Consider the following 9,120-nt stretch of genomic DNA (forward strand, 5'->3'; position numbering starts at 1 on the left):
TTTTACTCTGGGCAACCCCAGTATATGCTGGAAAGTATTGCTGGGGATGACCATGTCTTGGTTGCCCTCCTGGTTCTGTCACCACAATCTCCCCAATTTCAGATAAGCAGGTTACAATGGACCAATGGATGGATAGATTAACCTAATGGTGGCCAACAATAGGACACACTGTATTCCACAAGCAAATTCTGCGACACTGATATTTCAAAGGTTTAGGTTTATTTTCAAATACAAATCTTCAAAAACAAGTGTGCCCAGAGATCATAATCAAGTTCAGTTTAATTATTCATTTAAATTATTTGTTTAACGAAACTTTTGTAAAGTGTCCTTGGGTTTCTTAAAAGGCTCTATACAAATCTAACTTGTTATCATTATAATTATTATTGAATATTAGCACAGTCGAGGTATATCAAAAAACATTCAATTAAGATATGTGTCCTTGTATAAATTTGCTAGAAAGACGTGTTCCTTGTTGTTTTAAAATTCTCAAAGTGATTTATAATCTAAAAAACACTGAATGAGAACCCACTACATCATTAAAAATCAGCCAGAATGTTGGTGGTTTTTGTAAGGTGCCATTATGCTGTCCTTATGCTTTCACTATGGGGCTGGAGCTACCAGTGCATGACTTGCAGATGTCAATAACTATCAACAGTCCTTCATTTGCTGTTTGGATGCAAAGCAGTAAGCCCTTGCTCCCATTGTGTTCAAGTGTGCTGAAAAGGACGGAAGAAGGATAGACTGGTTTGTGAAGACTGCATAACAAAAACCCTTCACCTGCATATGTGCAGCTGAGAAGTTGGGAAACGTGGTGTTTCCTGCTAACCAGCAAAAAGGAAGGTGATTTGTAGAAAACTTCCACATGTAGTATTTACGCTATGGAAACAATTAAGGAAAACAGATCTTCTAGACACAAGGCTAAAAGAGCATTGGTGCAATCATTCAATTCAATTCAAATTCAAAAATACTTTATTAATCCCAAATGGAAATTAAATGTTGTTGTAGCTCATTATGTAGGTTTTTTCAAAGAGCCGTTGTAGATGCTGATGGCTGTGGGCAGGAAGGATCTCCTGTAGCGCTCCGTCTTACAGCAGATCTGAAGAAGCCTCTGACTGAAGACACTCTGTTGTTGTAGGACAGTCTCATGAAGAGGATACTCAGGGTTCTCCATAATGTTCTTCATTTTATGAAGAATTCTTCTTTGCACAATGATCTCCAGAGGTTCCAGAGGAGTCCCCAGAACAGAGCCAGCCTTCTTTATCAGCTGTTGAGCTTTTTTAAGTCCCTGGCTCTGATGCTGCTTCCCCAGCAGATGATGGCAGAAGAGATCACACTCTCCACAACAGACTTATAGAAGATATGCAGCATCTTGCTGTAAACACCAAAGGACCTTAGCTTCCTCAAGAAGTACAGTCTGCTCTGTCCCTTCTTGTAGATGGCTTCACAGTTGCATCTCCACTCTAGTCTGTTGTCCAGGTGAACACCGAGGTATTTATACTCCTCCACCACCTCCACTTCTTCTCCCATGATAGTAATAGTTTTTGACTTATTCCTGTTTCTCTTCAAATCTACAATCATCTCCTTTGTTTTAGTCACGTTCAAAATGAGATGATTGTTTCCACACCATGCCACAAAGCGGTCCACCACCTTCCTGTACTCAGCTTCTTGTCCATCTCTGATCCACCCCACGACTGCAGAATCATCCGAGTATTTCTGCAGATGACAGGAGTCTGTCTTGTACTGGAAGTCTGAGGTGTACAGAGTGAAAAGGAATGGTGAGAGTACAGTCCCCTGTGGTGCTCCTGTGCTGCTGACTACCTGGTTAGACTCACAACCCTTCAGTCTCACAAACTGTGGTCTTTTTGTCAGGTAGTCTTTAATCCAGGAGATTGTTGAGGCCTCCACCTGAGTCTTCTGGAGTTTCTGACAAAGCAAATCAGGTTGGATTGTATTAAATGCACTGGAGAAATCAATGAACATGATCCTCACAGTGCTGCTGGCTTTGTCCAGATGACAGTGGGTTTGTTGAAGCAGGTGTATGATGGCATCTTCAACTCCAACTCCACAGCGATAAGCAAACAGAAGGGGGTCCAGATGGTTTACTGTTTGCTTACTCAGGTGGGCCAACAGGAGTCTCTCTAGGACCTTCATGATATGGGATGTTAGGGCAACAGGTCTATAGTCATTGAGGACTGATGGGTGAGTTTTGTTTGGTACCGGAACAAGACAGGAGGTTTTCCACAACACCGGAACCTTCTTCTGGGCCAAGCTAAGGTTGAAGAGGTGCTGCAGAATCCCACAGAGCTGCTCTGTACAGGCCTTCAGGACTCTAGGGCTGACATGATCTGGACCTGCAGCTTTATTCCAATTCAGTCTCTCCAGTTGCATCTTCACTTGACTTCTTGAGACACACAGGTGGAAGGGGGAAGCAAAGGAAGCATCAGCATCTTCTGATATGGTTGAAGGCAAACATGTAGAAGAAGAAGGGTCTAGGGCTGAGGTGGGTCAAAGGAGGGTGGGAGGTGTGTTTGGCTGTGAGCAGGAGAGGAGGATGCGAAGCTTGTTTCTGAACTGAACCTATTGAAGAATGTGTTCAGTTGATTGGCTCTGTCCAGACCTTCATTGGTCTGATCATCCTTCTGCTTGAAGCCTGTGATCTTCTTCATCCCTGTCCACACATCTCTGATATTGTTTTGCTGGAGCTTGCTCTCCAGCTTCTTCTTGTACACCTCCTTGCTGTCTCTTATCTTGACTTTAAGTTGCTTCTGTAAACTCCTCAATAATTCTCTGTCTCCCTCTCTGAAGGCTCTTTTTTTCTTGTTAAGCAGGTCCTTCAGGTCACTGGTGATCGAAGGTTTGTTATTGGGGAAGCATCTCACGGTTCTGGTGGGGATGATGTTATCCACACAGAAGTTTATATAGTCGGTTACACACTCAGTCATGGCTTTTATTTCCTCTCCATGTGGCTGGCACAGTGCGTCCCAGTCTGTAGCCTCAAAGCAACCTTGCAGAGCTTCTTTAGCTTCCTGTGACCATTTTCTCACAGTCTTCTTTATTACAGGTTGCCTCTGAACAAGGGGCTTATATTTCAAGCAGAGAAAAACAAGATTGTGATCTGATTTGCCTAGAGGAGGTCTTGCTGTAGAGATGTATGAGTCCTTGACATTTGCTTAAAACAAATCCAATGTTTTGTTTTCTCTGATAGAGCAGCTGACAAACTGTTGAAACGTTGGAAGTGTAGCAGAGAGTGAAGCATGGTTAAAATCACCAGAATTTGCCACAAAAGCATTGGGGTTTTGTGTCTGTAGCTTAGCAACAACTGAGCTGATGGCATCACATGCAGTGTCGGCAACAGCGGAGGGTGGAGCGTAAACTGTTGCCAAAATAACACTGGTGAACTCTCTGGGTAAATAATATGGACGAAAACTTACTGCCAACAGTTCAATATCTGGACTGCAGAGATGACACTTCACAGTTACATGTCCTAGATTACACCATCTGTTGTCCACAAGTACTGCCAGTCCACCTCCTTTACATTTGCCGCTCCTCTTGAAATCTCTGTCTGCTCGTATGGTTAAAAAGCCCGGCAGAGAGACGCTGGAGTCAGGGATATGATCCTGCAGCCATGTCTCAGTAAAACACTTAATACTGCATGCCCGGTACTCTGGCTGGGTCCTTTGTAGGGCTTGGAGTTCATCCAACTTGTTTCCCAACGATCTCACATTGCCTATCATAATCGACGGAAGAGATACTTTGAACTTCCTTGTTCTCTCTCTTCTCTTAGCTCCTGCTGTGCATCCACGGCGTCTCCTTTTCAACTCATCAGGGATTAGTGGTTGTAGTTGAAGTATTATTTGAGCTTTTGAGATATTAATCAGCTGCTCCCAGTTGTAAGAAACAACCCCGTTGCCATGGCAATGCATCATAACAAATGTCCAAAAATATTAAGTATTAAGAAAAATCCTCCAAGCTGCACAGCATCTGACACCGGAGTGCACAGTCATCCAAAAAAAAAATCAACTGTATCCACCACAAGAGGAATAGTTCCCAAAAAAGAATAAATCAGAATCAAAAGTAACAGAGCTACTCCAACCTGCTGCCACCTTGAGCGCCGCAATTCTAGAAAAATGGGTGTACATGTTAGGGTCAGCATACACAAAGTGAGGTTACAGCACAGGAGACCAACTTGGGGTAGTAGCAAATAGCAGTTAAAAATATTTAAAAGTACTGAGAGTGTATTAATTAACAAGTACTAAGAGTGTAACAGCATCATGTTATCATTCACACTGAAGGATCTTTTCTGAAGTTGGCATACAGTAGCATTCTAAATGATAATGTGGAGGCACTAACTGTACCTTTCGCTGATAATAAACTGTCATTTAGATTTGATATGGCTTGGTAGGCCTGCCTGTTATGTAGAAAATGTCTCACTTATAATCCCACTTTGCCCTTCAAAATGGAAAAAACAAATCTGCTAAATAATAAAATTTTGGACTCATGTTCATGAATATGGAGAGCCGTTTCATTCAAAATTAAATAAATAAATGCTGCTATTCATAAATTATTAATAAATATTCCATGAATTAAATAAATATCCCCATGAAATTAAAACAAAATAATTATGTTAAAAGAAATGTGCATCTTATTTTATTTAATTCATTTCAAGATTTTTTAAACTTACTTAAAGATTTATTTAATTTACTTAAATATTTATTTATTTATTTAATTTTAAATGAAATGGCTCTCCATACATGAAGTCCAATAATACAAACAGCAGCCTCAGGTTTTGTTATGTCCTCATGTTGTACATTGTAACAGGGAATTGAGGCACACATGAGCACCAAAATGTTGTAACAATTCTGTTGATATGTAAACAAGCAACTAAATACAAATATCAGATTAAAGAGGAAAAGATCTACAACAGATTGCTATAACACTAAATACTTTGAATTGCTGCTGGTGGTTTTAGATTTGAAACAAAATTTGAGAAAAAATGTTCTTGAATATCAATTAGAAGCTACAAAGTTGTCCGATCGGCAACATTCATTCACTTTTTTTTATACTCAGTGAACTAGAATGAAGCATATATTAGTCCTGTACTCATGTATTATTTTATTACTTCTTTTATCTTCTAATTACAAACAATGCCACAAAAATATAAAACGCATTAAATATTATTGTAACTTTTCAAATCTATTAATGGGAATTATACCCTCCGGTTCTTACTGAAAGAATGAAGATGAAAATATCTAAATGTACACAGATTTTTAATTGCAAGGTACATTTTCATTACAATAAAATGGAGCCATATACTATGGAAAATGGTATTCTTTTTATCTTATTCAATGAGAACGTTTGCCAAATACCATGCTAAATTAATTTTGTATGATTACTATTTTAAAACAATTGCAATATGGAGCGTTTAAGTGACTTTTAACAAAAAACATTATTAGCACTGGGTAAGAAATTTAAAAGAAAGATAAATGTCATTTTAAGCAACAAACTATAATAATGTTCAAAATTCAGACAATCAATTTGGTAATTTGTCAAAACTCAATCTGAAAGGTTGCATTTGTAATCTTGCTGATTGTTACTATAACCTTTAGTTGTGCTTATTAATATTTATTGATTATAAATAAATGAGAGCTAATCAGTAATAGAGGCAATAATTGAAATTATTATTCAACAAACTAATATCTAGTCATAAATAACAAACTGAGCAAATAAATGCACACACATACATGTATACAAACAAATAAACAAACTAGGCTATAAATGCAAGACTACCAGTGCGAATTGTAGTTTACAAACTACTAACTAAAAAGGGGGTTTTTTGGTGTGGGAATGAACCTTCAAAATGTTAATTAAAGTTATTTAAATGTTTGAAAATGTATAAATCAGGCTCCAGTGAGGTTCTTTCATGTCAAGCTGAATGAAATTAGTTTTATCAAGAGTTTTTCAGTCTCTCACAAGCCTAAGGAAGTGGGATTTTTGGCCTGATTATGAGCTGTAATACATAATATACAGTAAGAAGGGAAAATAAAAAGGGAGATAAAACCAAGGTTTTGAACCCACCTTGATTCATCAACTTTTAGCCCCAATACAAATGGAAAAGGGCCTTACTTTGGTGTGATACTGCTGTTCTGCAACCTCTCTCCTGAAGCTGGCTTGGATCTCCTGATGTGTATTTTCAATCCTCCTGTCTCTTGGCTTGGTGAACAGACTGGGTAACTGGACAAACAGCTGGATCTGTCAGCTGGAAGGTCACCCTAAGACTGTAAGACTTTCAGTTCTGGTACATCTTGATGGACTAAAGTTTAAGCTTGATCTCTATGCTCATGACAAGGGAGGACTAGTCTGGACGTATTGATCAACCAATCATAAGTGTACTTGCGATAACCTATGTAGCTTTATCAATAAAAAATAGATTGAAGGTTTTCTAAAAGACCTTTTTTGAATCAGAAATACTTTCATATTTTTCAAAAGTGTCTCAGATCTGGGACTATTTTCATATAATTATGTTTCAAAAATTGTAAGCATTACATTAAATTAAACACTTCGTCAAATTCACTGTTTGACCATCAACTTTTTTTAGTTCTGTTTATGAGAAATGTTAACAGGTTGTATAAAGAACTTACTGTCATGATTAGGACCTGGCTGCTCTCTGACTCCTGCCATGGCCTCCCGCTCTGCTGCAATCAACCTCATGCTCTTCAACTGGAAACTGAGCTTTTAGATACCCTCTTGGCCACAGCCCTTTGCCAGATAATCCAAAACTCTAGCCAGAAGATATCCAGCATTGTTTTCATATTTGTGCCTGATCTCAAAGTTTTGACGTTTTTAGCCTTTTGTGTCCTGGATCTTCCTATCTTGCCTTGCCCCTGCCAGATCCCTACCGGGTATCAGATTTCTGGACAACGACCGTGTTTTTTGGCCATGACCCCTGGGTTCTGCCTAACGTTTTGATTTAGAAAGCCTGCCTCGGCCCACTCTTGTATGACCCCTGCCTGTCTATCGAATTTTGGTTTGATCTCTGACGAGCCGTTCTGCATCACCGTAGGAATTACGCCTGGCAGACATCCCGTCCTCTTAGTCACCTGTTGTGACGTAATCAGTCACCGGCTTCTTCCATGGAAACTCTGTGAAGGAAAGGATCAGAGAAATGGGACTAAGCTCTCCATCCTCATCCAGAAAAGGTCAGTGGCTTTCCCCTCAAGTCTTTTTGAGACCCCTGACTTTTTAAGAGCCACTAACCTGTCCTGTCCACTTACAGAAGTTGCAGTCTGTTCCTGGGTTAGTCCAGTCTTTGTTATAATAAATATTTTAAATCACTCTCAGTGTCCAACTGAAATTTCAGGTCCACAGTCTGGTGCATTACACTTACCATTACAACCAAGCAAGCTCTTTTTTTTTTTTTTTTCTTAAATGTCTTTGGTTAGGTTTGAAACCATTAGTTTGTGATAAAGGTAATTGGATATTTTTAATAGTAGACATGTTGTTACGGTTTCCTGTCAGGACCTGAGTGTTGTGTCTGTTTGCTGGTGCTGTTTACTGTGCTTAGCCTCTAGATGGCACTGGGGACTGTGAGGAGAGGTGACAGGTGTTCCCTATTTCCCTGATCATCCCTGGCGGGGTATTTAAGAAGGAGGCTGCCCGAAACTCATTGCCAGAGTGTTGCCCTTAGTGGTATAAGCTCAAGCCACAATTTATCTTTGCTTTGTTCTTTGCTCTACGTAATCTTTGTATGTGCTCCTTCGCAGGCTGAATTACCTGAACCGGACTTTGCCCTCAGCATTGTGTGTTGTTTTGGATTTTTGACATCTGGAGATGAGATCACCAGCTTCATGGAAGAGACCCAAGTTTCCTGTTTCTTCAGCGGACACAACTGGCTGGTAGCTTCCTGATTCCATCATTCTTCGGACCTCCTCAAGTGAACCCTGTCCACCCTCCACCTACTGCAGCACCACCACCAGTATCAAACAGCTTGTATCAAGGACTCACCTTCTCAGGTCTTACCGGTGCACAACTTCTTGGTCTCTCCCCCCTCCTGGCGGATCTCACCACTATTCTAGTAAGACAGATTTATTGTTTAGAATATTTACTCTTAAGATTTACTCCTTACTCGCCAGTTCTACTTACCTTACAGTTGGTATCCCGGTTCCGGTTCCCTGCACCTTCTTGTTTCCTGTAAATAAAATCCTTGCCATAATTCTCTGTCTCCTGATTGCTTACTGCATGTGGGTCAAATCTGTTCCTAAAACTATGACATTTCCAGCTTTTCTTCCAATTTAGGGGTCAATTATAAGCACAGAAACATTTATCTGTATTCTCATAAGGTGTGTTTCAGATCCCTGAAGGACAGATTTTTATTTTTTAGATCTGATCACCAAAAGGGGAAAAAAGCCTCAAAAGGTGTACCCGGCATGTGATGCTACAATGTCACTAATGGAGTGAGCGATCTTACAGCTGAATAAGGCTCAGTGCAATCAAATTTGCATATGGAAGTGTCCTTGCATAAGTTAAAAAAACCTATTGTTTTTTTTGTTTGTCACAGACAACATATTCAGTATGTTTCAGTAAGTATTTCAAAAATGGGCCTATGAACAATTATTTAACTCATTGTTTTACAGCATGCTATGGAAATAAAAGCATTTTTTAAGAAAAAAAAAAGAAATATTTTAATGAAAGCTATCTGACAACATATAAATATGTGTAGCATATAAAAATGTCTTTTCTGATATTGGTCTTTTCAAATATTTTCAATAGGCTGCTTCCTACCTAGAAATTTATTTAAATATGTATATTTATGACAGCTAAACCAAGCAAAAAAATGTTGATGCAATGAGCTTGCATCTAAAACATTTCTACTAAAAATAAATGAAATCATTGAACTTATGTATTTTTTACAACAAATGTGAAGCTGTGTTTCATTCTACCTTTAGTCACTATGTATCATAATAAACCTGGTTAAAATATTTTGCCTATTTAACTTAAATGATTGGCAGTCGGTGTTTAACAGATGCCCCCTCCTCCTCTTGGAATGGAAGATGTTGTTTGTGGATGTAACATCTGCAAAAATGTTTCTACCACAATCAAAAATTATTTTTTTTAATCAGCCTC

At 39.0% G+C, this 9,120-nt stretch overlaps 1 long non-coding RNA gene across 1 annotated transcript; it reads left to right on the plus strand.

The window, feature by feature from the left end:
• Nucleotides 1-7,693: 7,693 nt before the first annotated feature.
• LOC124862373 lies at nucleotides 7,694-8,209 on the plus strand. The gene is made up of 2 exons (XR_007036913.1): nucleotides 7,694-8,071; nucleotides 8,147-8,209. It is a non-coding gene; the product is annotated as an uncharacterized LOC124862373 (long non-coding RNA).
• Nucleotides 8,210-9,120: the final 911 nt, after the last annotated feature.

This window comes from Girardinichthys multiradiatus, chromosome 3, assembly GCF_021462225.1.
Source record: "Girardinichthys multiradiatus isolate DD_20200921_A chromosome 3, DD_fGirMul_XY1, whole genome shotgun sequence".
Taxonomy (NCBI): domain Eukaryota; kingdom Metazoa; phylum Chordata; class Actinopteri; order Cyprinodontiformes; family Goodeidae; genus Girardinichthys; species Girardinichthys multiradiatus.